This window comes from Ambystoma mexicanum, chromosome 2q, assembly GCF_040938575.1.
Source record: "Ambystoma mexicanum isolate Mex_15411 chromosome 2q, UKY_AmexF1_1, whole genome shotgun sequence".
In the NCBI taxonomy this organism is placed as follows: domain Eukaryota; kingdom Metazoa; phylum Chordata; class Amphibia; order Caudata; family Ambystomatidae; genus Ambystoma; species Ambystoma mexicanum.
Window position 1 is genome coordinate 1,026,624,757 of NC_090924.1, and position 21,228 is coordinate 1,026,645,984.

A 21,228-nucleotide genomic window follows, 5' to 3' on the forward strand; every position below is an offset into this window, starting at 1 on the left:
CTCCTTGGTCCATGTTTCCGCAATTCTGAACGACTGACCTGCCCACCATGTTAAATCCTGCGGGTGGACTGCACAGACCCCACCTGTTTACCTCTCAACAGTTTCACGCCCTCTTGAACTCACTCATTGAAGTTCTATTCAACTTTCCCTTATGGTACTTGTTGGCTATCGATCTTGTGCCTGTATTTATCCTTATATGTAGTTTACCACCCACTTTGGGCTGCATTACTAAGCAACCCGACCTCGAGAAGAGCTGATCGCGGGAGCTGGGGCCGCTACCAGCCTAACACCGTCCCCTGGGTGAGCTTCCTTCAGAAGGACTTGGGGGTGGGGTGGTGGGATTCGGTGGGCCCCTGAGAGAAGCCGGGGAGTCGGTTTTCTGCATGCAACATTTTCCGCTCCCGCCGCTATGGATTTGGCTCTCGGCTCTTCCCTCTTCACTCGTCATTACTGAGGGAATCCAGGTTTGTTTTTTTTTTTTCTGCTTAATAATTTACTTAAATTCAGCAGGTCGCCACGTCTGATCTGTGGTTGTAGTCAGGGAGCCAAAGCTCGGGCGTCTCCCCGACTCCGAGTGTGCGCTATTTCTATCTGTGCCAAAACCCGCCTGGGAAGAGTTTGCCCCCCTGATGCAGCGCACAGCCTGCGCTCAAGGTCCTTACCGCACAGGCAGCCGTGGGACACCACAGACATCCACACGTGGTATGGCCAGTCACCCCAGGGGGAGGAAGCGTTGGGTATTTTACCCAATTTTTTATCACCGCCGAGGCATGCCGGACGCCTGGCCCTTGGCCCTCCTGACCCCACAAGGGGAGAAACTGGGAATCCAGGACGCTCTGGCAACAAGCCTCTGCACCAGGTTCCAGTACCTGCGAAAGTGCTGATCAGGGTGTGACCTAGGAGGGCGAAGGGAACGAGGTTCCCAGGATGACTCCAGGCGTGGTGTGAGTAGGGTCCCTGGGACGATTGACATTCAAGAGCCCCTCAGACAGTTGTAGTCCGGGGAGGAACCCAGTGCCGCAAGGTATGCGCGAAGTGTCGATGATCAATGTGTCCTGCAGTTCACACTAATTCTCGCAGATAACTGCGTTCTTCATCAACACGCAAGCTGAGTTATCCACTGGCAAGAGTCACAGAAAACTTTTTTTCCTAGAAGTCTTCCCAAACCTTCCAGTGCAGGAGAGGGTTGGTGGGAGGCAGCGTTGTTTGTCCCGCCGGCTTGTCCAGATGGCCCAGCATCCTGTCTGACTTCCCCACAAGGAAGTCGGCCAAGACCATCAGGTTTTTAAACAAGCGGGTTCCAGGCGTTCAGCTTGGTAAGCCTGCCTGCTGTCTTCTGCGGCAGTGCAACAGGGTTTCCTGTGGCAATGGAGCCCACCTGGCTGATCGTTCATGCCCCGACTGTGAGTGGGGGGGGGGGCTGCCTGGGCTCCCTCGCTGGTGTGTGGTTGAGAATGTCCCGGCAGGTTAACACAACCCCTCCAGTGAAACATATCCTGCTCTCTGGCACTTGATCCTCCATGTGCCTTGGCCACAGATCGCTCCATTGGCCAGAATGAAGCATGAGCGGCACCCGGGACAGTGGGTGTGCGCATCTGGGACACATTAGAGGTTGGGCCTACAGAAACCTTGCTACAACTTTTACTTCCTCTAGATAGTCAAGTTTGATTGTCTTCTCAGTGCTACACCAGGACCGTTGCTGGTCCTGGCAAAGCTGAGCGAAGGACCTCACTAAACCATCCCATTGGTAGTAGCGACGCGCACTGTATTCAAAGGGCAGGGACTTCATCAACGTGAGCTTATGACCCGCACTTATCCGGAATTCCACGGTCATGGAGAAATAATTGCAATCCCCAATCCCTATCACGAGAGTGGTTCACTGGAGTACCCGCACCTGTTGGCAAAGGGTACACACATGCTGATCTGTTCAGTGTAGTGTGCGCACAGCCCCGGACATCTAAGGGCATCAAAGACCTGTTATTGCTCGATCTCGTGTGGCTGAACGCCACTTGTCCATATAAAAAGTTGAACGCCGACCACTGCAGGTAGCACCCCTGGCCATCCTGGAGCTTTGGCTGGGGCGCGTTAGTCTTTCTCTCCAGAGAGGGGTGGAGACCCCGCCTTGGTGGACTGAGACATGCGACTGAGGCAGGTGGCCAAGGGAGGGGGGGCATCCTGGAGCTCTGGCCGGGAAGCGATAGAGCTTTTTTCTCCAGGGGGTGGGACCGAGACCCAATGGGGTGCCCCGAGTCCACCGCTGGGCAGGCGGGTGATTGACCTATGTGGGAGGCAGGCTCCCAAGGGAGGAGCCAGCACCCTCAGATGTCCTGCAGCTCTGGACAGGGCACATTAGACCTTTTTCTTCTAGGGACAGATGGGGTTTCTGCTGGGGTGCCCCAGGACCGCAGCTGAGCAGGAGAGCAGTCAACTGACGTGCGAGGCAGGTGTCTACATTAGGGGGCAGCACCCTGGCCATCCTGGAGCTCTGATCGGGCATGTTAGAGCTTTTCCCTACAGTGAGGGATGGAGACCCTGCTGGGGTTCCCCGAGACTGCCTCCTGCGCAGTTGGAAGATCAACCTATGTGCGAGGCAGGTGCCCAACGGATGGGGCAGCATCCACGGCCGTCCTGGAGATCTGGCCGAGGACCGATAAAGCGCTTCCATGAGGAAGGGACTGGAACCCCATTGGTGCACCCCAGGTCCGCTGCTGGTTAGGTGGACTGTCGGCCCACATGTGCGAGGCATGCGCCCAAGGGGCGGGGAGCTTTCCTGCAGCTCTGGCCGGGGGGAATTAGAGCTTTTCCATCAAGAGAGACAGAGGCTCCTCCGGGGCGCCCCAGGACCTCCGCTAGACATGGGCATAGCTGCCAAGTTTCCCAGTTCCATGCAAATCTTTCAGCCAGTACTGTTTTTTTTTGCACTGCATGCTGAGACTTGCAAACCCACCCTTGCAATGGGAAACAATAAACTACAAATTCCAACATGCAATTGGAAGCAAAAAGCAGCAATAGCTTGAGGTGCCACACCTGGAACTGGCAAACATGGCAGGCAGAGTGATGCGATGAGGAGCCTTTCCTTCTGCCTAGGTTACAGCTGTGAGGAAAACATTAGTGTTTCCTCAGGTCTCCCTGTGAAGTCTGTAAGGAAGGCATGGTATCAAACAATAAGACAGAGACAAGTGATCTCAGTTCAAGGGTGTTTATTGAACTTCAACTGGGTTTCATAAATGCCCATCTAATCCTAAATCTAAAGATGGGAGCAAGCTACAACCATCAAATAACACCATTCTAGTGGTGTCTTGTCAAAATAAAAGGCCCTATACTAATAAACATATTGCCAATCCTTACTTCTAAATACAAATAGTGTGGGAAACAATGTTATGCAAAAGAAAAGTGTTCAAGAAATGATATGTCAGGATATTAAAGCCGTTGACTTCCCTTCCCCGCATTTTTTCAACACGGGTCAACGTGGCTCACTCGAGCTTAGCACACTCTCTGGCTTCTATAGCACAAGGATGCAGTTCAAGACTTCAACATCAGGACCTTCTGCGTCAAAGTCTTTGTCATTCAATGTCTCTTATTTCAGAGGGCCTGAAGCAACACGACAAAACAGTACAGTTCTTTTCTTCCTAGGATTTTCACTTATACAACTTATTAGGTGATTTACTGTTCAGCCTGTGTCCCCCTCTGCTGGGCTCAGACCCACTTTAACACAAAACCTTCAATTAGTCTCCCCCTGTTGGGCTCGGACCAAATTCACGTACTTTTCCAAACGTTCTGTCTCTCTGTCTCTCTCTCTCGAGACAGTAACAGTTCCTTGTCGAAAAGGTCAAAGGAATTTCCCTCCTTCGGTTTTTCTGCCTTTCCTCTCTTGCTCAGCTTCCGTCTCTAAACTGCCATTTCCCTGTGTGCTTTGCCTCACTTAGTGTGTGCTCTCATGCTTCGACTTTTATCCACGTGGGGAAGTTTAATGGAAGTCAGGTGTGAGTGATTGTTGATAATTGCCTGACCTCGCCAGACCATAGTATTGGGACATGCCGGGTACACAACTCGGGTGTTAGTCTGTTTTCCCTTAGAGCGGGCTGTCAGTGAGAAAGTGTTAGTGTTGTAAAAGGGAGTGCGGGTAGATTTCCTAAATATCCTACCTGGTAGGTTGGAGTAAAGGTGTTGTAGGGAAGGGGATACCGCGTCTCACCATCCGGTGTCCCACTCCCACTTACCCAAGACCCCTCACTCAGGTGATCCTCCCGCACTGGCATATCCCCAGGAACTGGATGCAAAAGTGATAGGCATGTCCTGGCCACCTGGATGACAGATCCCCGGGGACTAGTGGGTGAGACCCCTTCTGGTTTCTCACAAGTCTCTGTAGTGTGGGGAAATAATGAGTCTTCTCTGTGTAATAGAAAAATGCAAGACCCTGGGTGCAAAGAACCCGCCTGTAATGCTTCTGATTAATCCATGGCGTCTGTGCGCCGTACATTTTGGGTACTCCGAGAGCCACAATGGACATTTTCTTCAGGCCTCCATGAAATCTGCAAATTTTCCTCAGTCCTCGGTAAAAGCTGCATTTGATGCAAACTCGTAATGTGGTTTGTATTGTTCCAGTGGTGAACATGTTTTCTTGATTCTGCATTGCTTCAAGGACTGTTTTGAAGAAGGTGCCAGCTGGTATTTGATAACATTGTGAAATAATCTTGCAAACCTGAAGAAAGGTGATCTAGCTGTTTTCACACTTTCATGGGAAAGGGAGAGTTTTGCATCTTTGGGTTACCATGAGTCACTCCGGCCGGGGGCCCATAGAAACTGTCCACAGGTAAAGACTTTGAGAGGCAGAAGGTTCTGGAAAATGCCATCATGCATTTGCGGATGGTTTATAATGAGGGGCACCAGAGCAGTCTGGCAGAAAGCTTCTCTGGAAGAGTCGATGCACTGCTTTCATGCCTGTTGATGTGAGAATCTCTCTACCTGTGCCTATTGTGGGGTTTTTCAGTGCATTCCTGGTAAGATAAGGATTTCTTTTGCAGTTGCTTCAACAGTGACATATTTTAAAAACTTTTTACATTCCTTATATGCGTAGTAATTAACCATTCCTTTATTATTTTTACTGTATGTATTCATGTATGCTTTTTGTGAATAAAGGTTTGTAAATATCCATTTTACTGTTTAGCTGAGTGTTTGTGTACATAATTGCCCTTCAGTGTTTAAGGTTTCTTCATTTTGTATGCTGGCGCAAATAACTATTTTCCATGCACTTTTGAAGCAAAGCATATGGCGCTGTGAGCAGGGTTGCCTTGTGATGAGGAATTGCAGGCATTCAGGAATCTGTGCATGAACACTGAAAAGCAATTGTTATGTTAAAAGTGAATTTTTGTTTAACTTTTTTTTCTTCCCTTTGCAGTGGGAGTCAGTATGTGTTAATTAGTGTTGTGTATGTGTTTTGCGTGACTGCGTTTGGGTCGCTGTGAATAGATCATTGTAAATTATTGTCAATATGAATACCTTGTTTAAGAAAAAAGATAAGGGGTCTTCTGCTGGCGTAGATTGCCTTAGTGAGATGATTCCAGGCTGGGCGAAGAGCCCATATGATAAATTGGCACAGGAATGGGCATGCAGTACTGGGCTGAGTGAGCTGTGGGATGAAAGCTTAGGAATGGCAGGGCCCATAGAGTGTTTTGTTTACAGAAGGTCCATGTGGAAAAAGGAAAAATTTGCCGCATTAGGAGGATGTGGTGGATTATTTTGCATGCCTATAGAAAAATGCACCAGATAAATGTTGAATTATGCAAAGATATTTTGCGTTTGGAGAAAAAATGTGCTGCTGAGAAACACATTTCCCTGATGCAGCAATTACAGTTGAAAATATGGCATGATAAAGTAAGTAAATACCAAGAAGTTGCTGAAAGGATAACTGTCAGGGTTGCTTGATACAAAGACAGAAAAAGGCAAGGCAATGTAAACAAGAAGGTTGCTGCTGTAATTAACATTGCAGAGGTGGATTGGGACCAAGATAAATTGAATGGTGATATTTGAAATTCCACTGACTTGGAGTGTAGCCCAGAGGTGGATGAGAATCTGAATTGAAACCTGACAAAAAGACAGTCACTGCCAAACCAGTAACGAGGCATAGGGCTGATCCCCATCCCCATAACCCAGGAGGAGGTGTTGTGGATTTGACTACACTAGGAAATTGCACACAACAGGAGGTTGGTGAGATTACACGTTTGAGGCAGAAGTCAGGGGAGCCCTTGTTCACCTGGATGGTGCGTATGCTTTATGCAGGTACCGGGGACCTGTTGGTAGACTCCACAGATTCCCTGTGCTTTGTACCTTTATCCAATGTCACCAATATACAAGAAGTATTGTGGGCAGAGCCTCCTCCAGATGCAAATGCAGAAGCTTTGCAGGTGTCTCTGTTGCACCTACCAGTCCAAGGGTGTAACTGCAAATATCCTATTACCACGGAATAGCCCAGTGAGGGAAATGAAAGTGGTATATGCTAAAAAGAGGCATTTCAGAAAATATGAGAACACGCTAAGAAGGAAGCAATTCATGTAGATGAACCGGGACATAAGGGGGTGGCGGCACTGTCAGTGTCAACGAGAAATATGGTTATAAGAACTGCCCCACCCGAATATAAGCATGTCATTATGACTTTGTTAGTGGGCATGGCATGACTGGGAAACCAACTGATGAGGTGGTGGATGCAATTCAGCAATTGTCAGATCTGGGTGAATGGGACAAAGGTGAGGAGAGACTGAGAGAGAGACAGAGAGACAGGATAGCAGAGACTTCAAAGTGTCATGAAAATACATGTTTTTGGCATTGTTGAAAGTTGGTGGGCCACAGGAGGAGATTGATGGTATTGAAACCAGGGAGATGTATGAATTCTACAAAAAGAGAGGGCTTGCTGGGAAGGAGCGCTATAAACAAGTTAAGAGGTGGTTGGTGACTCAGCTGAAAAGGGACACTTCACCTTCAGCGCATCCTGAGGAGGAGCCGGGAGGAGGGTCTATGGGGACCCCTACCCAATACCAGCCAACATATAATAATAATAATAATTTAGCATGTATATAGCACTATGAACCCTGAGGCATCTGAGCGCTGCTTATTATTACCCACAGTGTGTGGTGCTTATTTAACGACCTGGGAAGGATGAAAGGCTGCGTTTGGCCCTGCTGGGATTCAAACCTGCATCAGCAGGCTCTGCATAGATGTTTCAAAGCGAGCGCTTTACTCGCTGTGCTATCAGACCAGCGAATATGCTAATTTGAGATAAGTGGTGTGTGCAATGTTAGAGTTTGAGTCCCGATACACTCATTCTAAATTTGACTAGGATTATGGCCAAACCCCGGCAGCGTCTGCTCGTATAAAAGTTGGCAGACGACCTTAAGATATTTGAAAAGCCTGGAAACAGGCTTAATTGATTAATGGAAATCCTTCAGATTTAAAGGTCGACACTTTACTATTACTGGGCTGAGGGGAAAGGAAACACTTGCAGTACAGACAGGAGTGGAGATGAAGCTAGGCAGTTTGAAAAAACTGAAATATCAAGTGTTGGTTGTCCCAATAACTGAATATATAATTGGTTTTGACACTCTGGAGGGGTTGACTTTGGGACTAGGAGGTAAAACATATAAATCTGGAGTGAACGCATTCACTTGTACACTAGTTATTGTAGGCAAATTGAAAATCGCTCCAGTGCATGTGCCTTTGTCCACAAAGCATCTATCCATGAAGCAATACCCCATTCCTTGGGGTCATAAAGACATTTCAGACACCATTAAAGAATATGTAGACGCAGGAGTGTTACGCCCAGTTGCTATGGCTGGTCTGGAATGTGAAAAGGGGGGATTGGAGCTGGAGAATGATGGTGGATTATGGCGAATTGAACAAATACACTCCCCCTTTAGTCGCTGAAGTCCCAGATGCTATCACCTTGATTGACAACATGCAAAAGTTTGAGGGAATCTGGTATGCTATGTTAGATTTGGCGAATGCCTTTTTCTCTGTGGCAATTGCCGAGGAGTGTCAGGAGTAGTTTTCATTTTCCTGGGATGGGCATCAGTATACCTTCACAAGATTGCCTATGGGGTGCTTGCATAGCCCAACCATCTGCCACTAGGTGGTTCCAGAACATTTGGACAAAATACCATGCACACCTGACATACAGATTTACCATTTAATTGATGACATTTTGATTCAGGGCAAAGGTAAGCAAAGGATGCAAAAACAGTTAGAAGTAATCATTGACGTGTTGAAGAAGGAAGGGTGGGAGATTAACCCTAACAAAATTCAAGGGCCAACAGAGACTGTAGTATTTTTGGGAGTTTAGTGGCATAATGGGCATTGAGAGATGGTGCTGAAAACCAGACAAAAGATACTTGAATTTACCACTCCAGTGAACAAGAAACAAGTTCAACCATTTTAAGGGCTGTTTTGATTTTGGATAGAGGATATACTACATTTAGGTCAAATATTGGGCCCACTTTACAAAGTGACGCGAAAGAAGTAGGAGTTTGAGTGGGGCCAGGAGCAGCAGAGAGCGTTTGATTTAGCAAAATACACAGTGCAGTGTGTGCTCGATTTGTGGCCTTTGAAGTCAGGAGAAGTGGAATTGAATGTGTCTGTACATGACAATTCTGCTAACTGGAGCCTATGGCAAATGCAAGAACGAAAACAAGTTCCCTTAGGATTTTGGAGTTGCAAATTTGGCAGAGGCTGGTGATGGGTACAATTGAGAAGCAATTGCTAGCATGCTATTGGGAGGTTGTTGATACTGAGCAAATGACAGAGAGTCATGATGTACTGATCAGGCCCAAAATCCTGATTATGCTTTGGGTTTTAAGTTCTCCTAAAACACACAGGATAGGACACGCACACAAAGCCAGCATAATCAAGTGGAAATGGTATATGCAAGACAGAGCAAAATCTTAAAATGGTGGGGTTGCGAAACTTCATGAGCAAGTGGTTTATATACCACCCATAGACTACATTCCGCAGGAAGTGACAGAAGTACATGAGTCTCCAGTGAAATATGGAATACCTTTTGGAGATATGACAGTGGAGCAGACAGAACATGCCTGGTTCACTGATGTGTCTGCTCGCTTTATGGGAACTGAGCGCTACTTGAAAGCAGTGTCATATAATCCCAAGACAAAAAAATATCCTAACAACGTCCGGTAAAGGGAAGAGTAGTCGGTTTGCAGAGCGTTATGCAGTATATCAAGCTTTGAAACAAGAAATTACCTGGGCAATGTCATTTGTACACAGATTCATGGTCAGTGGCCAGTGTGGCTGCCGACATAGCAGATGAATGGGTGGAAAATTCACTACAAAGAATTGTGGGTAAAGGAACTGTGGCAAAATATCTGTGAAATGCTTTCACAAAGATAACAGTGTATGATGTGGAATCACACTGCACTACTGACCCATTAGAACAGTGGTTCAATTCTGTTGCAGACAAACACACCAAGATTTCCTCTGTGGATACAGAGGCTCAGGAGGGCAAGTTGGAGGCTTTAGCCAAGTGGGCTCACCAGAAATGTGAAAATATGGGAGAGAAGGCTACTTGCAGGTGGGCACAAGGTTGGGGTATTAATATCCCCTTAGAGGTAGTGAAAACAATCATTTTGCAATGTACTGTGTGTCAACATCAGCCGCATAGCCCCATCCCTCATATTGTCCAGGGAACTTTACGAAGAGGCAAGTTGCCGGGTCAAATCTGGCAGATCGATTATATCGTGCCTTGAAACACTTATGCATAGGCGCATTATAAATGCCTTATCATATCATATCGGTCCTATGCCAGGCAGTAAAGGTTGTCAGTATGCCTGTGGGCACATATTCTGGATTTCTGATGGTGCCAACATGTAAAAGTGCCACACAACTGAACAACATTTAATTGTTAGCTCAGATTACGTTGCATTACAGTGCGCCCTTGCAAATTCAGCTTGATAATGGCTCACACTTTAAAGGCAAGTTGATTTCAGAATGTTGTCAGGAAAAAAACATTGAGTGATTCTATCATGTACCGTATCATCCTGAAGTGGTGGGTTTGATACGCGTGAATGGTTTGTTGAAAGAGCAATTGCGCAAATCAAGCAATGGCAACCTGGCAGGCTGGCGTGATCGTGTGTTTGATGCTGTGCCCATTTTGAATAATATACCATTGACTGAGAAGGACACAACTTTGATGCAAATGGTAACACCAGCATTGCAGATGCAACCTAATTCAGCCGAAGAGGCTCTTTTATTCTCGGAGATTATGACAGGTGCTTTAGCTCCATACCGTCCAACCCCAGAATCTGCAGGGGTAGACTTGCATTCTCACCAAGAGATCAGATTAGAACCCAGAGGTATAATAGTAATTGAAACTGGGATTGGAGTACAGATTCCACCAGAACACATGGGATTGATTGCCCCTAAATCTGGATTGGCATTAAAGGGCATCCAACTGCTGGGAGGAGTAAAAGATGCTTATTACCAAGGAGAAAATAAGGTTATTTTAATGAACAGCAGAGACTAAGTGCTACCTATTCATAAGGGAGACAGAATAGCCCAACTGATTGTCATACCTGTTGAATTGACCATGATCAGAAAGGGGGAGCCCCCTACAGTATTAACTACTCATGGGGACCATGGTTTTGGCTCATCAGACAGCATGGTACCGGGTGTGAAGATGTGGGTAGAAAAGCAAAGTGAACCACCCATACCCGCGGATGTCATAGAGTCAGGCAAGGACCAAGTAGTTTTAGTAATGGAGCCTGGTGAGGAGAAATGGAACTGTGTACTAGCAGACAAATGCTATTTAAGAGAATGATTATGCTATGTTATTGTGCATTTGTATAGCACCTTATATACCATTGATATGATCTCAAAGTGCTGTGGGTTGAACGCCCTCGGGGACTGTAGTCCAAGTCAGTGGAGAGAGTAGGATAGTAAATATTGCTTGTGTGCACTCAGTATCTGGACATTCAGTGCGGTTTATGTGGTATCTAGCTGCATTCTAATGCTAGGTATGGTGCAGTGGTTGTGTGAGGTCAGTAGAATGTGTGCAGCAAGGCCGTTGACCACCGAGTTTTCATTCTGGTGTGTGGTAGAGATTGTGTATGATATTGTGTGCAGCTAGGCCGATTTTTTTGTTTGTTTTTTTGTTTTCATGGGGTATAGCTGTGTTCTAAAGACTGTTGAGTTGTTCATGGAGGTGTGTAGGTATGTGTGCAGCTAGACCAAACTTGATCGAGGGGTATAGCTGCATTCTATTGTTCGAGTGAGTGAGCATATCGGTATGTGCGAGTGTCTGTGTAGATTGGTGGAAGAACCCTATTTCAGATTACCTTCAAGTGCCCACTGAGCTGTCCGTATCTATTTTAGAGGTTCAGAGCATTGGTTCGCTGAGAGAGATTCTCAGTCTAGCGCAGAGTTTGTTCTGATTATCGAGCTTGAGTTTGAATTTCCCTGCTTGGCAGTGTCATCTGTGTTGAGTTGCCCTATTACTAATCTTCATTGGGTTAAGCGAATTGCAGTTCTATGGCCGTCCCTATGTCTTGCTGAGTCTGCCATTGTTTATTGGAAGATATATGATTTATTTTATTTGTATCGCGCTCATACACAAGTGATTCAGAGCGCAAAGAGGCAAGGGAGGGGAACAAGGAGGACAACAAAAATAGTTTCTCTTTGTACAGTTACATCCAGTTCTGTTCTGTCTGACCTACGAGTCCTAGCTAGATTCAATGACTGGTGTTCAGTGGACCCAGGGACCAGAAACAGCCACTATGGTCTGATCCCCGTGTCTTGTTGGGTCTGTAGATTGCTTATAGGATGACACCTTCTCAGTGTGTAATTCCTTCATTTCTGTTCTATCGGACATACAAGTACATCCTAAGTATGAAGACAGGTACTCAGTGAGCCGTGATGTAAGTGGTGTGTCTAAACTGGCAGGTTTTTTTTATGCAGTGGGGGTTGGATTGTTCCTGATTTGATGTGCATTTAGAGTATTGATGACAGGCGGCAGCACCTTGATGTCACTTGCAAGAGCTTACCTTGCCAGATTCCTCGCCTGATTCAGAGCGTGTTTCCCTGAGGTGGAACAGAGTCAGTCCGTTGCTGAAGCTCGGGTATAAGTGCCAGTGGGGCCATTTTCCAGTTCCCAGGTAATTGTTTATAGCAGGTGGGTGGTTATTCGTGTCGTTTATGGTTTGAATTGCTGAATGATATCATATCATTGTCCCTTCCGAGAGCTAAGAGTGCTAGAAAGCTAATCTGATTGGGGAGCGTAGTGCATATCTGCAAGAGAAAAAAAAGTAAGTCCAACGAGTATACTTCATACTGCGCATGGGTGAAGGAGTTCATGGCATCAATTCCCAGGGTAGCATGCCTTGACCAGAGACCACCTTCGCTAATCTTCACTATTCTATCTAAATATGACGCATGGGCACCTATTAACATTGATATGTCTTTTTTGGGTTTGCTTGTAGAATCTGTGCCTGGCTGGTGTACTTATGACTCCATTTGGAAGGGTCAAATGACACACTGCAACAAACACAGGATGCCGTATTTACGCAGCCAACCAATGTGAGATTGACCATGCTGGCGAATGATGTTTAGGAGTTGCCTGATGCCGACACATCAGCCACAACAGGCTTGAAGAAAATAATTCGCCAAGTACAAGCACAAGAAACAAGAACGCCGGCTGTAGGAGAAATGTCTTTAGCACGGCAAAGATATTCACGGAGGAATGCCCGAACATGTGGACATATCTCGTACGAAAGGTTCCCGACATTTCGTATTGTTTTTTAACAGATGCGCACAATGCAATGGATCTACCAACTACATGTCTGGGAGCGGCGCTAACGCCTGCTTCAGTTTTGAGAAAAACCTTTGGCGTTATACACAATGACTCTCTAGTGGAGAATTCTGATGTGCGAAAATCTTTTTCTGTCTACGAATATTGCTAATTCTGCCAAGAAACAAACCAAAAGTGGAACAACCTTACTCAGATAGTGACTTACAATATCACCCAAGGTGATATCTGCTATAAAATGACCTGTGAACCAAATGGTACTAAAGAGAACAACCAAACTGTGTTTGAGAATCAGTTGTGTTCACACACTCCAAGCACATGCTCCAATGTTAATAATACTATGTTCTGTAATCATACAGTTGTAGCGGCTAGTCATTTGAATCATGCAAAAAGTCATATAGGATGGCTTTTTTCGTGTGGTAACTTGCATATACTTACGTTCCAGCTAACATTTCCAGAGGACCATGTGCTTTAATACAGCTTGGCCTAATGTTTCCTTTGCAGCCAGCATTAATTACATTAAATGAGAAGATCAATTTTTTGATCTATATGGGTATCCCCAGACTGATTCAAATGTGTATTTGTTATCAGAATCTGAAGTTTTGACTCTTGCATATTCATTGGTGGGAGTTTGGGTATTAGCTGCTAGGGGGCTATAAATCCTTGATTAAGTTAGCATGTTTAGTAGTGAAACGGTTGAATTATACCTCTCAAACCACAGATGAACTGCTTTCATATAGCCAAACTATGATAAAAGCAGCCTTTCAGAATAGAGCTGTTATTGATTATTGTTTATTGAAACATAATTTGGGGTGTAACACATTTGAAGGAATGTGCTGTTTTAACTTAAGTGACCATTCCCAATCTGTGGGAAACCACATCCAAAGGTTGTTGAACTGGATGAAAAGAGTAACACAATAATACACAATACCACACTGGCAATTGGTGAGATTGGCTGTTTTTCTGGATTGCAGATATTGGAGGAAGTTTGTGTTATGTCTTGGCTTGTATTTGTAGAATTGTTATGATTTTAATTTTCTGTTGCTGTTGTAGTCAATGTATTTTTAGTTTAGTTATGTTTCATCTGTTTCAGAAGCCGGTATTAGTGCCATTGAGTTATGGAAGTCAAATATCCAAGGGTGGGTTGTAATGCTTTTGACTAAAACATGGCATCTATCCGCACTGCATTTTGGGTACTCCCAGAGCCATAATGGCCATTTTCTTCAGGCCTCAGTGAAATCGGCACATTTTCTTCAGGCCTCTTTTTACTGTTTTAGCTGAGTGTTGTGTACATAACTGCCCTTCAGTCTTCAAGGTTTATTCATTTTGTGTGCTGGGGCTGTGAAATGCTTTCTGTGCACTTTGAAGCAAAACACCATCTTTGATGATATAGCATCTCAGTCGTGCCATAGCAAGGGCTACAAGAAAAGTAATCCAAGAACAGGATAAGCACAATTGCCTACCTATACCTGGGTGCCCTATAAAAACATGTTTGGTCAAACAGTGAACGATATTGCTTAGGCTGGGCGCTTTATGTCCCCAATCAACATAGAAAAGAATAATCATGGCCTTATTTCAGTGTGAGTTCATATCCTGAAAATTATGAACCGTGCAAGAGAATGCTGCAGGAAATTCACAGCCGTCCATGCTCTCATTTGATGTTGGAGACAATTCATGCAAGGTAGCATTGGTTCTGAATTTTTTCTTGATGCACAAAGGTTGTGTTTTACAACGAGATTTGGCTGTTCTCCAAGTTGTCTCTGAGGCATTTCCATCATTTTTTTATAATATTTCTTAGACTGAAGACTGAGCGAGCGTGCATGATCAAGTGGGGGTCGGGAGGGTTCTCTTGAATTTTGTCAGCTGACATTATGTGTAAGCAATACAAGGACCATAAATCGCTTTGTAGATCAAAATTGTGCTGGAAATCTTAGGAAAGTACCAATGAACAGAACCACACCTCAAAGACTCAATTAATACTCTCCACCAACTGCTTTGAAATTGGGCCTAAATCACATGTTCAATCATAGGATCTTGCACGTCTGGAATATGCAATTCATATTGGATCAAGTTGTAATGCGATGTCGTAAGATCAGGGCCTTCAGTGTTTTCTGGAAGGCACACCAATTTCGAGGCCCGCATTTCGTAGTTGTCTTCTACTAAAACTATTCTCTTTTCCTTGTCCTCCATGTGCTTGGATTGTTGATTTATTTAGCCATTGATTGCCTTAATTTCTTTCAAAATGTCTTGTACATTTGAATTGGACTGCTGGAGACTTTGATTCATGACACTCATTTTTTCAAGATTGCTTGAAGCTGTGACCCATGATCTGTCAAGACATGCTGAAACGTCCATATATGAGGGGTATGTGCCTTTTAGATTCACCTCTACTTGCAATACAACCAGAATAAGACACCGACATTTTGAGAGGGTAGTGAGTCTCAGTAATGGAATTAACAAAGTTTAAATGGAGCATGGATAAATGAATGCTGCCGTGAACAGCTGATAAGTTATTTGAAAAGACACAAGATGTTAAATGTGGTACAGAAAAAGAGGACAGTGGCTCTTTTTCATGAGCAGTCTGCACAGGGGTCACTACCTTGGGAGACAGAGCCAAAGGTCACACACGCATCTAAACAGGTAGCAGACCAGCAATAACCCGCCACCCAAGATGGGAGCATAAGGGAATGTAAGCCTATGATGGATTCAGATCTTCTGTAATGCAGCCCAACGAAACAGTTTACCGAAATGGGCCCTGCTGGAATCCGTTAAAATGTTTGATGCAGTTGATCAGCGCTGTGCCACCCAGAGCTTATATGAGCCATACTTCCAGCAAAGCAAGCCTCTTAGACGGACGCAGGACTTTCACCACTCACACCAGAGGTGACCTGCTCCACTGCACCCCTCACACTTTCTTCCCGCAGGATCCAGCATTGAAAGCTCTCCATGGAGGCTGCTTCACACACTGCTTTCACATTGAGGACCTTATAAAATTGTTGCAGGATTGAAGAAGCACATTTGAATGGCCTCACCTCAACAAACCACTTCACCTGCCTATGCCACCAAGCCACAGCAAAATCAACTGTGTACAGCCTCCTGAGGCCAAAGAGGTTCTTGCACTGAGCTGCAGATGCAAACTGGTCAGCATCAAAGTCCTCTCCAGTCATCAGTTTGCAGAGTTGATTACGATAAGCCAGTGAGACTTATCTCACATTACCAAAATTCTCCAGCAGTTGCTCCTATACAAGATTAGTCCGCCAGAGCTCAGAGTGCTGAACGATTGACACAATCAATCCATCTTTTGGTTGTTAAATTTAAGATTTGTATAACTCTTGAGCATGGAGCTCTATAGACCTGTGTGGCCAGACTGAATGGGCTCACCATTGCCAGCGCCACTGACCCCCCACCCCTTCTTTTTATTTTTGTATGCTACCATTGATTTAAGTATTTTGGGGAAACATATTTTCCTCTGAACTATGCATATAATACCCATATATCTTTCAAACGTGGGCGCATTTGTTATTTTCGTTATATGCAAAGTGCATGCAAGTTAATCCTGGAAAAACAGAGGCACTCTGTGTCACTGCCAATCCCAACAACTTCTCCTTTTGAAATCTGGATATTATCATATCAGACGAGGCCTGCCCTCGCCTCCAGGCACATGCTGCCACTGATTAAGCAAGTACATACAATTCAATGTCTTCCTCATTAAAGCCATTTCATTGCCAAGCCTCCCATTTATATGAACATTCTTTTTACGACTGTTCACCTTTGATCTCTGACCCTTCTTACCCTTCTTAGATGTGGATGTGAAAGGATAGGTGAAAGGATAGGTGGCAAATTGTGAATGAAACAGAACCATCTGATATTGTAGCAAAGGTACAGGGAAATAGGCCTTCAATGATTTGTGATTCTCACATAGTGGCAATATTTGTTACTGCCAGCATTCAGTTTTATAAAACCAAACAGAAAATGCAAATACCTCAAAACCTTACAGTCTTCTCTCAATTATATTACTTTTTCTGTACATATTCAATCACCTGACGCAAAGGCACTTCAAGTATTTAAAACATGGCCTTACTCTGACTGGTTTCTAGCAAAGCTTTTGTCACACTTGAGTAGACACATCTTTTTGCCACATTAAAAAAGAAAGGCTGCAGCCCCAGCGTTCTAGGATGGGTGCACCTGTTGTATTTAGAACTGTGTGCTAGTGTTAAGCTAATGGCTACACTTCATGGGATTTCCAACTTGGCTGGGGGAACAAGAGAGGGATGCCCCATCTCTACCTTGTTGTTTTCACTGACAATAGAGCTTGTGTCCCTGTGGGTGCATCTAGATCTGGCATTATGCAGATTTTGGTGGTACTGGGGAATAGAAGAAAGAATATCGCTATATGCAGATAACCTCTTGTTGTATGTAAGTAATCTAGCAATATCTATCCCTGTGAGTGATGGACATTATTAAATAATTCAGACTGCACTGTAGATTGAAGAGCAATTATGGAAAGACAGTCTGCTTTTTAATTAGGGGAAACAGACCACCTCAAGCAACCCATGCACTATGTGGGTACAGCAGTTGTCTGACCACTACCTGGAAATTGAGATCAGCAAGTCAAAGGAAAGATTACTCAGACTAAACTGGAACTTATTATGGGACATTTTTGCAAGGGGTGTCGCCCAGTGGGCTCACCTCCAACTAATGTTAATTGGCAGAGTTATGCTTTTTATAATGATAGTGTTTCCCAAATTGTTTTGCATCCTTCAATCTACCCAGTTCAAATTCCCGATGGTGGATTTTGATATACTGAAGAGGGCAGTTAGAAGGTTGATTTGGGGCACAAACCCTACCAGCGAGTGCACTAAAGACATTGAGGTCGGTTGGGGGATTGTGGCTCCAAAACCTGCAGAGATATTCCTGGTGGACTGTTAGAGATGTACACACCAACTCTAGAAGACAGTTCATGGTGTTTCTTTTTTTAAAGATGATTAAGGGGCACGCTAAAGGCTGTCCCTCTTTTGTCTATTGCGGGCCATTCCTTAGATAGCCCAGGTGTCCCTTATCCCAGGCTTGATTCTAGAGATCGGTAAACCCTACTTTATAAGAAGCTGTCTGACTTGTGATGGCCTAAAGGAAAGTGTCTCCTCTCTCTAGGAACAACCTAGGCGGTCCCTAAGCTAAATTCCCAAGTAAAGTGTAGCGCATGTCTTGGTGCCCTTCAGATGCTTCACCTTTTCCTTCAAGGCCCTGGAATTAATCTCCCTGTGTCTGTCTCTCTCTCCCTTTCTTACTCCTCCTACTCTTCTCCCTACTGCTCCACCCACCTTCTTTCCACTCTCTCCCTTATATTCCCTTGCTCTCTCCCTTTTCCCCTACAACTATCTCCACCCTTCCATCGTACCCTTTTCTACTCTTCCCCTCCCCACCAACTAATTTCTCCACACTACTACTACTACTACTACTACTACTCTCCCCTCTCTGCATTACTATTACTCTTCCCACTCCACACTACTACTACTCGCCCCTCTCCTATGGCACTCTCTCACCTGTTTCCCCAGGCCAACCATTGTTTTTTATTCGTCAGGAAGCTGTTACAGGTGAGCAAATTCACAAAAGGGATCTTGAGCTCCAGCTCTTTCATGTACGTTGGTCTTTCAGGGTTAGTCCATTGTGGCCCGCTGCATCGACAATCCAGTATCTGAAAGGGCTCACTCCCCACTTTACCAGAATAAACTCAGAATAAAAGACACATCCCAGTAGGGAATGAGACCAGGAGAACAGATTGCGAGGTTGGCAAAGATTTATAAGATTCGGCATCCAGAGAACTCTGCTGCCCTGTGAGTGCTCTGGCAAACATTACCATTACAATGAATCAATGAATTATAAGACAAAAATGGTGTCATCAGTGATGTCAGCTATAAGGGTTACAAAGTATGATATTATTGGTTACAAGGCGATGTTGCATAGGGGCCTGTAGGTGCTGCTTCGTCAGGATTGGCTGCTCATTTGGCGGGAGGGTGAGCCTCACGTGGTTCAGCTGGACTTGTCCGGTGGGGTTAATGTCGGGTCAATCTGGAGCTGCAGTTGAAACTAGTAAAGCTGGCATAAATACATATTCTTGCCATACAATAAACGAGCATCACTATACCTTTGAGTAAATCTTCGAGGCTTACAAGTTGTACATACAGAACTATATCGTTTCACATTGAGTCATTCATAAGGTGAAAGGTGTGGTGCTCTTATTTTAAGCTATGACCTTGGGACTAGGCTAGTCTGGCACATCTGGGTGAAATGGGAGGTGGAGTGGCACATGTTAGTTTAGGACAGGATATACTGTGACAGAGGTCTGAGTTTATTGGGGGCACTCTGGGGTGGTCAGCACAGTGGGCGCACACTTCTGTTACATCAAGGGAATACCTTAGGAGGGCACAGGGTTACCCAGCAGTAACTGTCCAACAGCGAGGGTGAGGGGTACGGGAGCAGGTTTGTGGAGATGGATGAGCTACAAGGCATGGTTCAGGCTGGTTCACACACAGGACAGTGATCTCAGAGGAAGAATGATATGATACAAAATGTTCATTGTTGCAATTAGCTTCAGAGCATCCGTGAGAAAGGGACTTGGGCCACGCAGAAAAGGTGGGGGCGGCTGGTGCTCACTGTGCGCAGCGCTGCAGAGGGGAGAGGAGACTTTGCAGTGCTGGACTGGAGACTTCGCAGTGCGGACAAGCGTGGTCTATGCGTGGCGCGTAACTCTTAGCCAATCCTTCTACCCTTTCCACATCACTCGCAAATCCATTCCCTCATTGGACACAGCTAAGCAGTCACACAACCATCCAGCAATCACATTTAAGATCTCTATATCTAACTCCGTCATCAGAGTTCCGCACTTCAAATGTACTGTTGATCACTCTGAATGCAAGTCGCATATCATTGCAAAGCACCTACTTCAAAATTTACTGTGCAAGTGTTGCAGATTTCTACTTAAAGCTCCATGCATACGCACATGCATGAGTACAAAGTACAGGTATGCATATTTTATTCAGAGAACATGTGCAACCCTTATTTAATTTAAACAAATTAATGCCACTAAATCTACATAGCCAATGCATACCAACCCTCCCCCTTTAAGTGCAAGACTACTGATTTTTCATTGAGAAAACTTCTTACTGTCTCCCGCATAACCTATACATACGTAACAACCCTCCCGTTTTAGGGGCGAAACTCGATTTTCCATTAGAAAATGTCACAATTTTTTACTGTCTACCGCCTAAATTAATGCTACTTCCAATGCGATCGTATGAGAAAAATAAACGTTCCCGATTGCTGTGGTAACATCTCCCTCTGAGGTTCTCCCGATTTTTCGCATTCGTACTTATAATATGAAAGTAGTCAAATTTTTCCCATCTACTATAATGACCTATCACTTACAAATCTCTCTGCTATAGACAACAAAGCTTAAAAAAAACAAGGGGATTTCATGAACTGAAAATTGTACTCATTTGTGAAGCCGGTTCAACTAACATACTGCAAATAACATATAAAGGCTGCACATAGTGAAATAAAATGCACACATGCACGGTGTTGAGATATCAAAGGAGAATACTCCGACGGAAGATGCAAAATGAACATGTACATTAACATCACTGCTTTAAACACACAAAGTTACTAACTTCTTCCTTTTACAATTGCAGTGAAGACTACTCTCCTGAAAATCAACAGCATCTATCTGCAAACAACATATACGAAGAAACCTGGTCATTCCGCAAATAAAAGTAAGTACAGTACTACCTTTATATTATTACTGTTCCTCAAAGAGACTGTGTGGGTTATTTATGTAATTTGCGCACCAAATAAACATTGATTTCTGAACCATTCTACCCACAAATCCCCATTTATTAAACAAAGAATAACAGGCAGAATGGCACATAAATCCCTGTGTTTTTGGAACACAAATAACATACAGAAGCCTTAGAATGTTAGTACTGCAAAACAAATAGCTGTTTTAATTTTATACCATTACATTTACTATTAATGCTTCTCCTTACCACTAGCTCACTTTCTACTTTCATCTGAAGCACAGTGTAGTAATATACAAACAGAAAAATAGCCTTCCCAACTCATTCTAACTGCCCAATGCACATTCACACACCACCACAAACGGCTTCCCCATCAAAACTCATGCACGCATGCACACAGCACACATACATTGTACAACAGACCAAACTATGCCTTCTTTTTTTTCAACAGACCCCAAAGAATGCCTACCAAAAAGCAAGTCCGTAGAAATAGCAAATAAAAATAATTGTCCAAAGTAAGCATCCATCTCTGGGAGAGTTTGTAGAGAACGTTGTAACAAAATAGCTCATACAGTCATTTAGCGAAACAAAGGAAGCTTCAACTACCGAAACTTTGGCTCCTCCATCAAAATG

General features: G+C 44.6%; 1 protein-coding gene and 1 pseudogene across 1 annotated transcript in view; one reads left to right on the plus strand and one right to left on the minus strand.

The window, feature by feature from the left end:
* The window catches only part of CFAP69 (cilia and flagella associated protein 69), a 1,486,345-nt gene that overhangs the window by 648,716 nt on the left and 816,401 nt on the right, over positions 1–21,228 (plus strand). The gene's annotated exons all lie outside the window — the stretch shown is intronic.
* Positions 979–1,132, minus strand: LOC138570360 (5.8S ribosomal RNA; annotated as a pseudogene).